The 16,773-nt window shown below is 54.6% G+C and overlaps 1 protein-coding gene across 7 annotated transcripts in view; it reads left to right on the forward strand.

Moving 5' to 3' along the window:
- The first annotated feature begins 302 nt into the window (after positions 1-302).
- Positions 303-16,773, forward strand: part of grin2da (glutamate receptor, ionotropic, N-methyl D-aspartate 2D, a) — an 85,897-nt gene continuing 69,426 nt past the window's right edge. For 4 of the 7 annotated variants that reach the window (XR_003787600.3, XR_003787602.3, XR_008696127.1 and 1 more), the window contains exon 1: positions 304-607. The gene's annotated coding sequence lies outside the window, so the exon portion shown is untranslated. Of the gene's footprint in view, positions 608-16,773 lie in introns of all 7 variants that reach the window. The other 3 variants (XM_029167698.3, XM_029167699.3, XM_029167700.3) reach the window with 2 other exon arrangements.

A 16,773-nucleotide genomic window follows, 5' to 3' on the forward strand; every position in this document is an offset into this window, starting at 1 on the left:
ATCAGCTGCAGCAGAGGGCGAACGGTGTGTTCGGTAACGGAGGAGGTGAAGGAGAAGACGAGACCATCAGAGGGGGGAGGCAGGAAACGGGGGAGGCTGGAGACGGGGGAGGCAGAGACCGAAACGGATGCAAACAAACATAACGGCTCGTAAAGATGAAAATGAAACGCGCCACGAGCAACTTAGTTTAGCATTCAACACGTGTGGAGAGACGTGGAGAGAGAGAGAGAGGGAGGGAGAGAGAGGGAGAGAGAGAGAGGGAGGGCGGGAGACGCACGTTGCTAGGTGACGGAGCGTACATACTGAATTTTAACAAAATAAGAGGAGAGAGAGCGTCGGGCAGAGCGGTAGCAGCAACATGTAGCCTCGCCGAGTGCAGGAACGGTCCAAACTGTGCGCGCGCCTCGTTCTCTGCGTCTCCTCGAGCTGCGGGGGGTTGACATGTTCCCGCTCCATCCAGAGGACAGGACCCCGCACCACTAGACTCCACCAGGCTTTGTGCCGCAGGACGCGTCCGGCGGATGGACGGACGCATGGATTGTGGCGCAAGGAGAGAAGACGCGGAGAGCAAAAAGAAGAGAAGAAGAGCGTCGGGCTCCCGGAGGCAGTGAGTAACCTCTGCTCGTCTTCCTTCGGACCCCGCGCGTCTCCTCGCGCGTCTCCTCGCGCGTCTCTGCGCTGTCGAGCTGAAGGTGAAAATGTTGCGCCGTGTCTCTCAACTGTCTCCGGCCGTGCCCTTCACCGTCCGGCGGCTGGCGCGAGGAGACGCGGCGTCCGTCCGAGCCGCGCGGGGCGCGTGCGCGTGCGTGCAGCACAGCGGGATGCTGTGACGGCCAGGACGCAGCCGGCTTTGACCCCTCTGTCATTGATGCGCGTGCACGGCCATATGGTCGCGTATGGCAGCTGTGTTCACCCAGACGCGCGCGCGCGCGCACACGCGCGGACCGGTGCGCAGCTCCTCCGGCTCCGTGTTTTCCCTCTTTCACGCCGGGAGTCATGCACAAGTTGCGAGCCGACGACGGGCCCGCGTCCAGATGCGCACAGCTGGGATTCAGATGTGACACGTCTGAAAACCGCCCCGCGCGCGTGCGAGCTCACGCAGAGGCATTTGCATTCTGCAAATTCACAGCCGGTCGTTGCGCATATGTGCGTTCTGGCCTCAGCGACGCCGCTGCGTCCTCCCTCAGTTGTGTGTGTGTGTGTGTGTGTGTGTGTGTGTGTGTGTGTGTGTGTGTGTGTGTGTGTGTGTGTGTGTGTTCAGCCGCTCACTCCCTGGGACAGACCCCCCCCCCCCCACGTCTCCACATACAGGCACCAGTCAAAATGATAGCGATGAGTTCAGTGTCTGTGGCTGATTCAACAGTTTGCCTTCTGCCTGTGGGTTCCGTGGTGAATCCATGCTGCTGCTGGTGAATCGGGTCCATACAGCAGCCGGTACCGAGCCCGTAATGGAGCTGACGGTCAGCTCTCTATTCGCAGATCGCGTCTCCTGCTCCGTGGGGGGGCGGTTCCCCGCTCACAGCTTCACACTGACACATCTCCACACGGCGCCGCTGATGAAAAGCAGACTCTGACTCGGTACTGTCTCGCTCCGAGCTGACGGAACCGCTCCGAGTCCGTCTGTGTGGGGACGGACGTGCTCGTGTGACCCTGTGGCCCTCGTCGGGGACGGATCAGCTGCTCTGCGTTCCTGCTTCCACCATTTTGAGGCGGCGCTGCCGGGCTCCGTCCAGGCCTTTTATCTCTCGTACGGTGCTGAAGTCAGACAAGGTGTGATGATAAAGATGGTGGCTTCCACCTGAGACCCTCAAAGGCCGCCGGCTTATTGCGTATTCACTCCCGCTCAGCTTTTATGAGGCCGAGGCGTCGCGTGAACCCGGGTCACTCTCTTCAAAGGTGATGTGAATGAAGCTTAGAGCGTTAACGGGCTGTGCGTTCCTAGAATCCGCCATGTTATTCCTCATTCCATCCATTTCCACCGTTTGCACAGTGTTTGTTTGAGTGGCTCGGCTCCAAACAGCTGCTGTGAGTTTGTCCATAGATAATTAGGATTTATGGCAAACTCAACCGTAGGTTTGTAAACAAACACTAGATTTTACTGGCATCCGAACGGCAGGAAAGCTCATCAGCTCAGAGCCGAGAAGCCGACCCGCGTTCTGTCACCCAGAACTCTGATCTGCTGCTTGTGAGGTCGGCTTCCAGCTCAAACGATGAGTGGACTGGACTGACGCCTGGGTGCTGGTGTCGTTGGATCCAGGGTTGAAGGTCAGAACGCGACTGATGCCGTTGAACTGGTTCACATGCAGATGAGACGCCGAAGCCGGGCTGGTTCTGGTGGAGCTGCTGGTGGAGCCACTGGTTCTGGTGGAGGCGCTGGTTCTGGTGGAGCTGCTGGTGGAGCCACTGGTTCTGGTGGAGGCGTTGGTGGAGGCGCTGGTTCTGGTGGAGGCGCTGGTTCTGGTGGAGGCGCTGGTTCTGGTGGAGGCTCAAAGGGCTGATTTCAGTTTCTGGACCGTGAACGCAGCCGTTTCCTGAGCTGTGGCGCTTTAGTCCGTCTCCTCCTTAAGTGCAGCTTTTAGCCGCGCTTTCAGGTGGACTCTGAACAGACTGTGAGTGAGGGAATCGTGAAGCAACAGGGCTCCACAGCATCTGGGCGCCTGTTAGGGAGCCGGCAGGAAATGGCGGCGGCGGTCGGTGCTGGGAGAAGCCGACCACCTGCTCGGCGCCGCTTCTGAATCCAGCAGCACCAGTTGTCATGTGTCATCACTTCCCACAATCCATCACAGCTCGCGGCGGCCGAGCAGAGAGAGTTAGGAGGCTGACGCCGTCCGTCCGCGTCGCTCGCCCGCTCTCTCTCTCTCTCTCTCTCTCTCTCTCTCTGCCTGTTGTCAGTCTTCCTCGCTCGCTCGCCCGCTCTCTCTCTCTCTCTGCCTGTTGTCAGTCTTCCTCTCTCGCCCGCTCTCTCTCTCTCTCTCTGCCTGTTTTCAGTCTTCCTCGCTCGCTCGCCCGCTCTCTCTCTCTCTCTCTGCCTGTTGTCAGTCTTCCTCTCTCGCCCGCTGTCTCTTTGTACATATTTAATTGTGACACTAAGCCGTCTGAGTCCTTCGTTTCATTCACATAATCCCCGAGTGTTGTTGAAACTCCGGCTCTTGGTGAGTGTGTGATTGAGTCGGTGTGAGGCAGTGACATCATCTCCACTGAAGGCTGCGACAGGCTACAGGAGCTCAGCCATTTTGGGTGTTTTTTGTGAATCGGCTGGACTTGTTTCCTGTTTGTGTCTCCTTCCTTTAGCTTTAACCCTTTCTTAGCGTTTCCCACCTTCCTTTCTCTTCCTCCGTCCTTATATGTTGGTCTTTAATCTAATTTACTTTAAATCAGCTCCATTCCCTGCTTTTTAATGAATCTTTCCAGACTCATTTTCTATTTCCTTCCTTCCTTCCTTCCTTCCTTCCTTCCTTCCTTCCTTCCTTCCTTCCTTCCTTCCTTCCTCCGTCTTATATCCCCTCTCTCTCTGCACCGTTCATATCAGCGGAGGCTTTTCTTTCTCCCTCCGTCGTCTTTATCGGCGCTTCATCAGCCTCTTTGAACGGGTGCCTGAGAACAAGGAGATGAATGGACCTGCATTCATCCCTAGGTGTGTTTCATCACGCTCGGACATGACTCCCCCGCCTCCTCCCGCGGCCCCTCCCTCGCATACCCACACTCCCCTTCAGCGTATCTGATGGAGGCCGGCGTCATTGTGAGAGGAAACTATGGGACAAGTAGCTTGAAGTCAGATGGGGGAGGGGGAGGTTACTGGACGGGAGGAAAGGGGGGGCGGGAGGGAGGGAGGGAGGGAGGAAGGGAGAAAGGAAGGGAGGGAGGAAGGGAGGAAGCCGAGCTAGGAGAGAGGCGAGGAGGCCGAGGTGCAGGATGTCGCTGTGTCAAAGCTAATCGATGCACGGCGAGCTAACATATGTCATTTGGCGAATGCACGGCGGCGCCAGGAGGGAGCACGTGTCCGACAGTCGTGAGCTCAGTGGGAGGAAAAAAGCAGCACGGTTTTATTTTTAAATCATCAATTGTTGAAGGACACATTAAAAGAAAGCTGAATTAAATTAGCTCTTTTATTTGACCTTGTTCCGGCAAAGAGACGGAAAACTGGATGAAAGACGACTTGACAGAGGTGATCAGAGCGCAGCACAGAAATCCTGAGCTCATTGATCTGCTCAGCCTATCGCTGTCGAGGCCTGTTATTCTCCTAAATCTGACGACCTGAAGGTCACGGCCTCGTCAGCAGGTCACAGGAAGCAGCGTTTAGCGCCGTTAGCTCGACGGCTAACCTGCTTCATACAGGGAGCTGCAACAAACATTAGCTGTGATGTTAAACCAGAGCAGTAACGTTGCAGGGTCCCGGGTTCGATTCCACGCGCAGTCAAAGCTGCGACGTGTCCTCAGATCTGGAGTTCACACCTATGCACACATCAGCATTAATGAGCTCAGCGCTACATTATCAGCGTCTGGCAACCAGGCGTCCAGACTTGCGCTGCGTCTCCTCATTATGTGATGCACAGGGTTCCACCTGCTCTGTTTGGGGACGCGGCCACAGCTGCCTTCATTAATCTGAGCTTACGAGAGGCTAAAGCTCGCAGCAAAGGGAGGGAAAGTAAGCCACGTCTTCCACGTGTGAGGATTTAATAGGTGATCAAGCTGCTCGTTGAGGGTCATCGCTGCCGGCGGCGAGTCCCATCGCCTGTGAGTAGCTGTGATCAGGAAGCAACGAGCCAAAGACTGAGCGAACCAGGACCGGTGCACGTGTGCGGCCGCGACGCCTCCTTCGACTCCTGCAGCGTCAGAGGAGGCGCAGGGGGCGAGCAGCAGACTGAAAAGCAGGACGTGGCTCTGACATGGCACATTATGCGGCTTAAGCGCCAGACGCAGACTGTGTCTTATTAGCAGAAAAGGAAAACATCTCTGCATAATAATTCCGACACGTTGGGGTTTTAGATAAATCCAGCCGCTGCCGAGTCGCCTGCTGCTCCGCTCACAGGAGTCCACGCAGCGCCCGTCTAGGCAGAGTGTCGCGTCTCGGGCTGGGTCAGGTGTCGCTAATCCCTCACTTGGGATTATCCCAGCTGCCAAATCAGATACTTGAATATGTGTCAGAGAGCATGTAAAGCAGCAGCAGCAGCAGCAGGAAGACGCGGCAAACAAAAGGACGGTCGGCACAACGTTGTGGAATTGAAGCGAAGCAACCAGGGGTCAGGCTGTCGCTGCCGATCTGCATCAGGATTAATGTGGCTCCAGGAGGAGGAGGAGGAGGAGGAGGAGGCCGGGGATCTGCCTGCTGCACCTGTAACCTCAACTGATGTAGTGCTCGGAGACAAGGGCACCTGGGAGCAGCACCGGCCGGGGGGAGGAGGGGGGGGCGTCCACCTGTAGCACCGGCCGGGGGGAGGGGGGAGGAGGGGGACGTCCACCTGTAGCACCGGCCGGGGGGAGGGGGGAGGAGGGGGACGTCCACCTGTAGCACCGGCCGGGGGGAGGGGGGGCGTCCACCTGGGAGCAGCACCCGCCGGGGGGAGGAGGGGGGACGTCCACCTGTAGCAGCGGCCGGGGGGAGGGGGGGGGACGTTCACCTGTAGCAGCGCCGGGGACGGCGGTCGCGCTCCCTGTGTGGCCGCTTCCACTGCTCACTTACCTCCTTTTCCTTCCTTTTCAGCTCAGCTCAGCCCCCGCTGCCTATTACCCTGCAGCCACTGTGCATCTCTGACTTTGCAGGCTATTAGCCCACAGCCGGCGCCGGCACCCTCCTCAGCGCTGATCCGAGCTGAATGTAGCTAGAGGAGCTTTGGAGAAGGGAGGCACCTCCTCGGCGCCATGCAGCTCCTTCTCAGAGATGAGCTCCTTTCTTCACCGCCGCTGAGCGACTACAGTGCGTCTGTGAATGCAGTGCAGTCAATTAGGCAGGGTCCGAATCCCCACGCGGGCCCAGTGGGGGGTGCAGGCCCACGAGGCTCTGTGGAGCTACTGGTCAGAGTCCGTCTTAAACATCTGGATGCTGCCGCACTCCTTCACATCTGGGCTTATGTAACGTATGGTCCTGGTTCTGTCTGGACCCATTTGACATGATGTTCTTCAATGTGCATCACACACCGTGCTGTAGAAAGCGAGTACTTTTGTGTTCTGACCATGAACAAGTGAGATTCTTTTCATTTTTGCAGAGCGCGACCCCTTTGAAAAGCTCCGTCCAAGGATGTGAGCGCGGAGGTTTCTCAGGGACGAGTCGTGTTCTAGTCCTGACGTCCTGCAGCCGCGCTGTTCAACCAGTGCATCCGATGCTGTTTCTCTATTGCTAGTTGACCTGATTCCACAGTGTAATGCGTTGGCGCCGTTCTGCATTTGCTGAATGGACGGCGCCGTTGGCCGGTGAAATGGAGCCGGCCTTTCATTCAGATGGAATGAGGGACTTGACATTTACAGCACGCGCTGCGTTCAGGAACCCGGTTGACGCGCTCAAAGGCCGCGGCCTCGTGGAGGAGGTTCCGTTCATGGAGCAACGCGCGTGGGGCTGATTTAATAGCAGCTCTGCAGCCGTTGGCTCGCAGCGCTTTGTGCCCACCTCAGTCCAGCAGCTAATGGGATGATGAGCACCGTTTGCTTGGGAAGTCTCTTTAGTTCTACCTAAAGCCCTTCTAATTTGCTAATGTTGCCACTTTGGGAACATCCTTTGTTCACTCAGATGGAAATGCTACTGCTCAATCAATCAGCGGTGTGATTCATGGCTGCTTCAGGCCGAGCCGGTCCACGCCGGCGCTCAACATTCCAGGCTATTTTTTGCTTCCTCGCCGCCGGTACGTCACGCGGCGCCTTTCGTTCATCTACGCCGTAACGAGTGTTACTGTGGAGCGTTGTCGCTCGTCCTCCTGGTGATGCTACTCGTCCTGCTGCGCTGCTGACGGCCATTATAGGTGGTGGGCAGGTGACTAACCTGGCACCAGGCTGAGGCGTGAGGCCTGTGTCGTGGTGACTCTGACTTGACTGCAGCAATTATTTACTTCCTGTCGGCCACAGACTGGGAGTTGGTTTCTATCCGTGGCTAAAACGGCAATAAACCGAGCTGAAAGTTTAGAAACAGAGTTGACGCCCACCCGCTGTTCCAGGTAGCACGCGTGACGCCGAGCGGCCGGCGCCGGCGGTCCGGTTCTTTGTTTGGGAGCTGCTTCCTGAAGGAGCCGCTTGACGCGCTGCCACCACCTTAATGTGAGGTCGGCGCCTTCACCACCGCAGAGTCCGACGCAGCGGCAGCGCTTCACACAGGCTGGAACTCTGGTGTGTGAGTGCAGCTACATATTTATGTGGCGTCCGTCTCAGGACGGAGGCTCAGTTCAAGGCTTGTGAATGTTGTTTTTCTGGAGGGGGGGCTGTAAAACAAGGCCGAGAGCAGCATCCGTGGGCTCAGATCACATTAACAGGCTTTTGTCAGAGTAAATCCTGTTTCCCTTTTTTCATCGTCTAGTATTTGCTTCACAAGTTTCTCGCTCAGCTGCCGACGACCTTGGTTTGAGAGGAATCAACGTGTCCTGAGTCCTGATGAGAGCGGATCCGCTGATTATGTAGTGAGGTAAATAATTAAGGTTCTCTCTCCCTGACGGTGCCTCTGTAATCGTGGACGAGGCAGCGCAGGAAGATGAGCTTTTTTCATATTGGCTTCAAATTAAAGGTGCTTTAAGCTCAACAAACACAGAGCAAATAAAGGAACAGCTAATGTTCTATAATGGCCTCTATGTTTTTGCTCAACAACCTGAGTGTCTGGTTTGAGTTGTTGCCACCAGGTTTGTCTTTGCTTTCAGACTGTCCCCCATCACCATCTCACCTCTCGTCTGATTTGTCTCTGACTTCCTGTTTTCGTGGCGTCGTCTCAGTCGCCTTTCAGCGTTTTGCTGAGTTTGCATCTTTAAACTCTGCACTGATTTTTCGGTGCTGTTTGGCTGCGTTCTGCTTCCAGCTTCTCTCGGGTTTGTGGTGCAGCAGAAGCTGTTGTAAACGAGGTGCCAGTTCGTTAGCGCTTTGCTTTCAAGCCCTGTCATCGTAAATGTCTGCTCTGATCTGAGGCTGCTGCTGGTGAATGGTCCGGCCCGGCCCGGTCCGGCCCGGCCCGGCCCACCTCCATCCTCAGGCTGCTTTCAATGAACTGCAGGCGTCGTTGGCTCCATAAACACGTCCCGTCGCTCCTGAGCCATGGAGGTCTGTGAACACGGCGTATTGAATCGCTGCGACCCACCTCTGCGCCCACGGCTGAACTGAGCAGAACTCTCTGGAGCCGGAGAGGCTCTCACTCACTGACGGCTCTCCAGAGAGACTAGAGGTCAGATTTAAAGCACCAACGTAGTGGAGACTTTAATTGGCTGCTGTAGGAGTGTTGGTGTTCACTTACAGCTTTAATAGGGTTTATATGTAAATAATGCAGCAGGCTATCGCTGTCTTATAAAATATGCACTGCTGTGTTTTACCGTGTCCTAATGAATTAATAACGCATGAGGCAGAAGCCACTCGTGGTCCAACTACAACATGAAAACACTGCCTGCAGGTTAAAGCATGAATAATTCAAGTCCGTTTAACAGGAGTAAGGTGATGGGCTTTTATTTTGAAACCACCTTTATTTGTCGGCGCTTCCATGATTGTAGTGTATAAGTTTAATTTTTCACCGTAGCTGGAGGCGACGGCACCAGGAGGTTCTGGTTTGAGCGCTCAGGTGATCGTTAGTGTTAATCCAGCTGCTGATGAACACGGTCAGCGCCGCTCCACAGCTTCTGGACCCAGAACCTGAGCGGTCTCGTGTACTGGACGTGTGGAGTCGTCACAGCGGCTGTTTAATGGTCGCCGCGTAGCAACCGCTCACTGTTTGGATGAGCCCTACTGAAAACCTTTCATTTACTGTGTCCACAGCCTGATTGGTTCCACTGAGCCTCTGAGCTCTGCTCTTGTGCTTCTGTACATCATCCAGTAAACAAGGCTCCAGTGCTGGTAAACAGTGGCTCCTAATCCACAGTGGATCCAGTTCTTCCTATTCAAATGTGCAGCAAGCTTTTTAAAGCGATGCCTCTGTGTCCTGTGTCTCCTCCCCTCACTCGAAGGCTGGACGAGGGCATCTGCTCCTGCCATTCATTTCTGAAACGCTTTTCATGAGGAAATCGTTGGTCAAATTGCTCCTGGAAAGAGGGTGAGAGTCCCAGTGGAAGCCAAGCCGGCGCCGCCAATCTGCACATAAATAGACAACAGTTTGAATGAAGTTGGAATCTGAAAGTCATCGTCTTTCAGTCCAGGCAAAGTCATTTTTATTTTCAGGGCACTGGAGGTCACAACTGATGGAACGGCAGCAAGCGCTGGTCCCCAAAGAGGAGCAGGTTCTTATTTCTTTCTATTTTTTATTAATGGCCTCCTGTTGAGGACCAGATGACTGACTCTGCGATAACGGTCCATAAGACTTCTCTCTGCTTAAAGTATGTAATTACACATGAAGGTTAATTCTGAATGCTTTGTGGGTGTGAAGCTGCTCTGCCCATAAACTACTGACGGGGCTCACGAAGTTACGCGTCTCCATGGCAACAGTCAGCATCCATCTGCTGAGCCAAGTGCTTCTCCCGCGTAACGAAGGATAAATAAAGTGCAAAGTAGCTGCCAGGATCCATGTGCGTCCTGGCCTCCGATGGTTTCAGGAACCACTCGGCTCCAGCGCTGAGGTCGACGGCGTCCAGCTGCAAGGTCGCGCTGGACGACACTGGATCACGGAGACGGAGTCATTCCTGGGCTCGCGTGGCTGCAGCCTGTTCACGTCTGTGCTGCTTGGTCCGTGTGACGGCTCTGCTGGTCTGAGCTACGCGTCGTCTCACATCTGACCACAGGATCGTAGGTTCATCACGACTGCCGCGTCTGCTTCAGCTCCTTTACTTCCCGTAGCCTGTGTCTGTTGCTGACAGACTGAGCTGCAGCTGCTCCATGAATGCAGATGGAAGCTTCTATTCCTTCATAGACTGTTGCTGCAGGAGTCAAATTATGCTGACGCAGGCTCTCAGATTTAAGTCGATCGGCGTCATTCGCTTCCATGCGTTTCTCAGCATTGGGTCCGGGGCCGGACCCTCACCCGCCTCGGAGCCGCCTCCCTGCCTCACCCAGCGGGGGTGAGGGGCTGAGGGAGCGCGTCCCACCGTCGCCCCGGTCCCACAGACGGCTGCTGTTGGCCTTCATGCCTTTATCACACGCTCCAGGCTGCAGCGTCGCCTCCTCCGACTCCGCGCTCCCTCAGACTGAGCTGATCCGTGTGTGAATGCAGCCACGCTAATTAAAACCAAAGGCCGTTTGTCTGATTGCGTCGTCCCTCGTGATGCGACGCGCTTCCTTGTCTCCACGTGTTTCTGGCGGCGGCTGCGACGCGGCGCTAACGGAGGCGCTGACCTTTCTCGGCTGGTTTCTCCTTGATGCCTCTGTTGCTGGTGATGTAAGACTTCACTCCTCACTGTAACAGGCTGCACACGTACTGTACTGAATGCATTGCATGAATACTTGATGTCCTGCAGCCCTTTAAGCCCCAGCACAGAACTTTTGTCTTCCTCCTCCAGCTCCTGTTTGAGTCCAGACCTTTGTCTTGTTACTGTGCTAATTGTGTTGCTCCCGCGCGGCGCCGCCGCCGTTTGTGGCGTCTCTTTGTGAACGTCAAGAACAAATCATTCCAGATGCATTGTGGTTTCCTAATTAGTGAAACAGTGCAGCAAATCAATGAGTGCCCACTGCAGGAAAGCACCTTCTCCTCCTCCGAGGAGCACGAGGGAATTAAACAACTCTTATTGAAAATGAAGGGGCCAGTCGACGACAAAGACTATTTGCACTTCGTTTTCCGTGTTATTCAGGACGTCGCAGAGTTGGGAGTCCAATAACAACCGGGTAATTGTTTGGGGTTTGTTTACTGGACCTTTTTGCTGCTACTGATTAGAGCGCTTCCGTGCTGCCTTCGCCGTCACAGTGGAAGGTCATGGTTGTAAAGGCACCAGCGCCGCAGCCCGTGCACATCTGGGCCGTGCTGCTAACGCCACCATTCACCCAGCGGGACGCAGAACGGCGCCGCCTTCATTAACCACCTGTTATGGAGCAGCTGCGGCTGCAGCTCCAGCACAGGTTATTAGTGTTTCAGGCCGTTTGTGTGACCAGAACCAGTGCCTTGTGTGACGCAGTAACGAAGATGCACGAGCTGCATGGTTCACGTAGAAGCAGAGCCTTGACTTCTACACTCACTGATTGAATCACGCTGATGTTGAGATATTTGATATTTCGGCTCTGGCTGCGGGTGGTTGAATTATTCAGCTCTACTCGCTGACCTTCTGCCTGAGTGGAGCCAAACGGCTCTGACGCTGCAGCATCAGCTGGACCAACGTGGGCAGGGAGTTTGGGCCACAGATCCAGGCGAGCCCACTTCAAACGCTGGGCTCAGGATGCGGAGCCCTCCAGCAGCACCGCGCCGCTCGGCATCATCAAAGCTACTGACGCTTCTGGCTCTTGTTCACACAGACCTTCAAAGTTTAATGACACATGTTAAAGCTTGGCTTTCTGAGCTTCTACAATGTTATTATTTATCGGCACGTGCTGCTGTCTGCAGACGTGAAACGGACCCGTACGCTCCAGGACGCCGCTAAGACGTCCGACGCGTCCCGGGAGCTCGAACGCATCGCTGGGGCTCGGGTCTACGCTTTACGTTCACAGATCCAGAGCCATTGGAGCGACGGCCAGTCTGTCGCAGAGCAGCTGCCGCTTGGTGACCTGTCGCGCTGCCAAGGCCGAGTTGACAGTGGGTCAGAACCATTTTCTGGAATCTGATCAGTGTTTATAGCAGACTGAAACAGAAAAACAGCCCGAATAGCAAAGAGCCTGATATATTTTAAATTAGTTTTTGCTAAATGATTTGGGTTAAATATTTAATGCGTGCGAATCCCAGCTGAAGGAGATCAAGCAACAGATTCATTTTTTATGGCTACAGAAACTTTAAAGTGGTCAAAACAAGGAGCAGAGAGCATGAGGTCAACCAGGAGCAGAGTCGATGAGGACGTGCGTGAAAGGGGAATAATTCATAAGCTGTTCACACGCGGATCAGAGCTAATAACTGGGTCCCGGCGCTGGCGATGAACTCCCCTCAGGTTGAACGCCGGCGTTAGTGCATTTGTACCAAGCTGCTTCTTGGCAGCTGCTCCGTCTGCTGACGCTGGGCTGTCGCTGGGAGTGGCAGTAATAACCTCCACAGCGAGGCTCCACAGGCGGCATATTAAACACCAGCACCGCGAGGTCCCAGAACCCGAGCCGGTCTGAACCAGCGCCGCACGGCTGCGTTGCCTGATGAGAGCGTGGCTCCGCCCCCGCGGCGTCGCCTGATGAGAGCGTGGCTCCGCCCCCGCGGCGTCGCCTGATGAGAGCGTGGCTCCGCCCCCGCGGCGTCGCCTTATGAGCGTGGCTCCGCCCCCGCTGCATCTCTGGGCTCAGGGGCCTCAGCGGCGTCTGGCTCAGATCATCTCAGCCCTGAAGTTCCTCAGCTCCTCCTGTTGTCTTATCTGCTCCATGTTGTTTGACAGGCTCGTAAATAATGCAGGAGGACGATAACGGCTCGGAGGCGCACTCGCGCACTCACAATCACACAATCACACACGCACAATCACACACACATGCATGCAAAATCACGCATTCACAATCACACACACACACACACACACACACACACACACACACACACACACGTTTCCAGCTCCTTCCTGGAGCTGTGGGTGAAGCTTCCTTCTTGGTCTTGGTTTTCACGCCGTCCTTTCGTTTCCAGGTGTGTGTGTGTGTGTGTGTGTGTGTGTGTGTGTGTGTGTGTGTGTGTGTGTGTGTGTGTGTGTGTGTGTGTGTGTGTGTGTGTGTGTGTGTGTGTGTGTGTGTGTGTGTGTGTGTGTGTGTGTGTCAGCACTCACTGGACACAGGTCTGAGCTTTGCAGCAGGACTCCATGTCTATGAATTAATGATGGCTGCTTCTTGACTTTCTGCTGGAGCTGATTCCTGTCTGTGCGCAGACCTGGGCCTCCTCACGACCTCCAGGCTTATTGATTCCTTCTCTCCTCAGCAAACATCTGGAAGCTGATTCTGCAGAACCTTCGGTGGGGAGTTCATGGGCAGAACAGCCCGACCGCTGGCTGAGGGTTCGGTGACTTAGTGTTCAACTCCAGCCACGAGCGGAGTGTGTTCTTACTCATAATAACAGAAAGCTGGATGTTGTTTCCAGCGTTTTGGCCTGTGACACGCTTATTAAAGGAGAACAAGCCGGTGATGGATGGTGACTTGTCACAGACGCTGCATTAGCTCTATTAACCAACCAGCGCAGCTGCTGAATACTTGGCTACTGTTCACGCTTAATTTGCCAACCTGTGTGAGGAGGTCTGTGCGAGGAGGTCTGTGCGAGGAGGTCTGTGCGAGGAGGTCTGTGCGAGGAGGTCTGTGCGAGGAGGTCTGTGCTCTGCTCCGTGAATGTAAAGCACATGTGTCTGTACGGCCGGGTGGAGTTCCTCCCCGGGGGCAGAGGCGTGGATGCAGAACGTGAACCTGGAGTGGGCAGAACCTGAGTGGGACGGACCCCTGAAGCCCAGAGCGGCGGTTCCCACGTCGGAGCCCGGCTGCAGATTAAGCCTGAGCGCCGGCCGCGTTGGCGCGTGGTGTTAATTAAACGTCTTGCTCAGATGCTCCTTATCTCTCCACATTCACAACAGTCTGCGCCGCCTGCATTCTTAATCTTGGAAGAATGGACAATCTCTGCTTTCCTGGCCCAGATTCAGGGCGGTTCCGTCCCCACGGAGCCAAAGCCTGCAGAAGTCCAGCACCACGGCCTTCGCTGCTCAGACATTGGAGTGGAGTCGTGGGTCGGCGCCAGAGAAGCGGCTTCTAATGGGCCGGTTCTGTGACACGTGGGTGGCGAGCAGAACCCCCCGTTCTGACGCTGCTCTTGTTTTAGCGTTCGGCTGAAGCGCAGCTCTCGTCAGCGGCTCGTCTGCTTTTTAATGGCGGCGTTGATGGAAGCAGCCGACGTGCAGATGACTCCGTCGGCAGATGCTCCGTTTGACTCGACCTTCTGCAAAGCGTTGCCTCATCACTCTTCCTCCCATGGCTTCGCGGATCAACTGCCTGTTTCCTCAGACATGAAGGGGAGCGGGGGGGGGCAGGTGCTTTATTGGCTGTCTGTCTGTGACTGGCAGCCTCGGGGCGAATCTGACAGCAGGACGATGAATGAGCTGAAGGATGAATCTGTGGCGTTTCCCCTTCGCTCGCTCCTCGTGCTGAAAGATGGACGAGCTGCACGCGGAGGCAGAGACGCGTCACTGTTTGTGCCTGTGCAGCGTTTGTGCCGGCCTCTCACCTCCTGTTCCTGCCTCCCGCATGGACCTGCCCCGTGTTTGAGTCCTCCTCCTCGGAGCTCTTGCTCGCCCCAGAGGTCTCCTCTCTCACCTCGCTGTCTCTGCCGTGGATGCCAGACATCGCTGGCTTCTCTCGGGGTCTGTGTTGACCTGCTTCTTCCACTCAAACCTCCTCCTGCAGCACAAACCCAGCATCTTTAACGTGACTCAGCTGAGGAGCTGGTGGTGATGTAACATCAGGCCTGGTTCTGTGTAATGGATGATTTTAGGGGTAAACCTCCTTCCAAAGCTGTCAAACTGCTCTGGGGTCAGTCTTCAGGTGTAGTGACGTGGTGATTTGCAGGTTTTGAGGTCTTGGGGACACGTGGCCGCGGTGCTGACGTGGACTGGTCAACGCTCAGATCCAGTGTGAGGCCGTCGCTGAGTGTCTGTGCACAGCTGTACTGATCAGAAGTGTGGAGATAAATGGAATGAAAACCATCATTTTACTGTTACATTCAATTTCCAAAGAACTGCAGGGACTTAGTCTGGACTTATTCTTCAACGAATGAGCGGTCTGCGACATTAGCTGATTTCTGGGCCTCGGGAGGCACGAGTGCAGCTCGCTGGGCCGACCTGCAGGCCGTTACATCCTGTCCACGTCTTACTGAGTCTGTCACAAACACATCGGCCCTGATCATTTTTACTTGTTACTTCAGGCTAAAAGAAATGAGGAACTCTCTGCGTGTGATAAATGTGGTGTTGGGCAGTAATTACCTCTTTGTTTTCTATTATTTGGTATGAAATCATAATAATAGTCGCATATTGCAGCTTAAACTGTAGTGGAGCCACATAATGAGGCGTGATAGCGGTGGTTACTGTATAATGACTGAGTTCATTAGCACCAGGTCGTCTGCAGACAGTGGACTGTCAACGTAATTTAAAGCCTCGCCACAAACAAACCACTCATGCTCACGCACTTGAACGCAGCGCGAGGCCTTTGGTGGTCAAGGCTCAGCGCGTAAACAGAGAAACCGTCTCACCTTGGCTTCGTTCTCCTGCCTCACCCGACTCACCCGACTCACCCGCCCACAGCTCGGCCTCCCACAGACGGCAGGTGTCCTCTCGCACGCAGTCGCTTTAAGGCTTGAGCGTAAGCTGTGCAGCGTCATGTATTTATTCACTGTCAGTGTGGAACCCGTCAGCACACGGTCATGGCGTTTTCATGAAGCCCCTGTTGTTTCCATGCAGACGATGCGTAGGAAGAACAAAGGTTGGAGTCGATGGGTGAAGCGCGGCGCTTGTGCCCATAAACTAATGACTGCCTGTCATCAGCAGCGGTCTGGTGCCTTTTCACAGCAGCCCTCTGCATTGCAGCTGCTGCGGCTCATGGATGAATTAAAGCACCAGATATGAGACCTCACTAAGAAGTCCTGCTCAGCCGCTGTCGCCGCTCTCATCACCGGCAGTGCAGCACGGTGGCATTTGAGCAAAGATCGAGTGTGCGCCTGTCGCGGAGAGAAATAACTGCACAGCTACAGGAGCAGAAAATAAAGCTGCTGCCAGTGTACAGAGATATTTAGAGGTCTGAGTGAGCAGCACAGCTTCACTTCAGTAACACAACTGATAATATTTACCGTTCGCACAAGAGTTAAAGGCTTCCTGCACCGTAATAAAATCACATCAGCAGAGCCTGAAATGTGGAATTTTCCCTCAAACAGATGCTGAGGTGCAGCGTTGATGCAGTACAGCACCAAAGGCCAAGTGTTAAATATTCACCACGTATTTAATGATGCAGGGCGTTGTCTGTTACAGCTAATGAACCTTGTTCTTCCTGTTTGTACCAACGCAGCAGAAACAACCTGACACGCGAGCAGATCAAACCTGTTGATTTGAGACCTGAGAGTCGGTGCTGATGCAGCTACACATCTTTACAAAGGTCCCTTTAAATGTAGTGTTGAATCAAAAAATGCAGCTGAGCCGTTTTCCTCCCTTTAACATATTCATACACTTCATTCCTCTGTCTTGGCTCCAGAGTGAGTGCAGGGAGACGTAATGAGTCGCGACGTGAAGCTGAGTCTGCAGGTGACGAACAGTTGAGCACCAGCAGCTCGTCCTAATAGTGGAACTCTTCAGTCCTCCGTCTTTGGTTTACTTTTAAATGGCTGCAGATGTTAGATGTTCTCTGGATGTTTTATTGATAGCATACAGTCCTACGCTCCCTGAATGTCTCATTAAAGGCCATCATCTCTCTTCTGTGTGACAACTTCTAAATTGGACTTCTTCAGTCTGACTAATTGAAGATGTTGCACCAAAGTCCGAGCTGCTCCGTCACGTTCCAGCACTTGGTCCTCGGCTTCTGATGCGTTCAGGGGCGTTCATGCATACTGTATAT

Source organism: Betta splendens, chromosome 11 (genome assembly GCF_900634795.4).
Source record: "Betta splendens chromosome 11, fBetSpl5.4, whole genome shotgun sequence".
NCBI classification, from domain to species: Eukaryota; Metazoa; Chordata; class Actinopteri; order Anabantiformes; family Osphronemidae; genus Betta; species Betta splendens.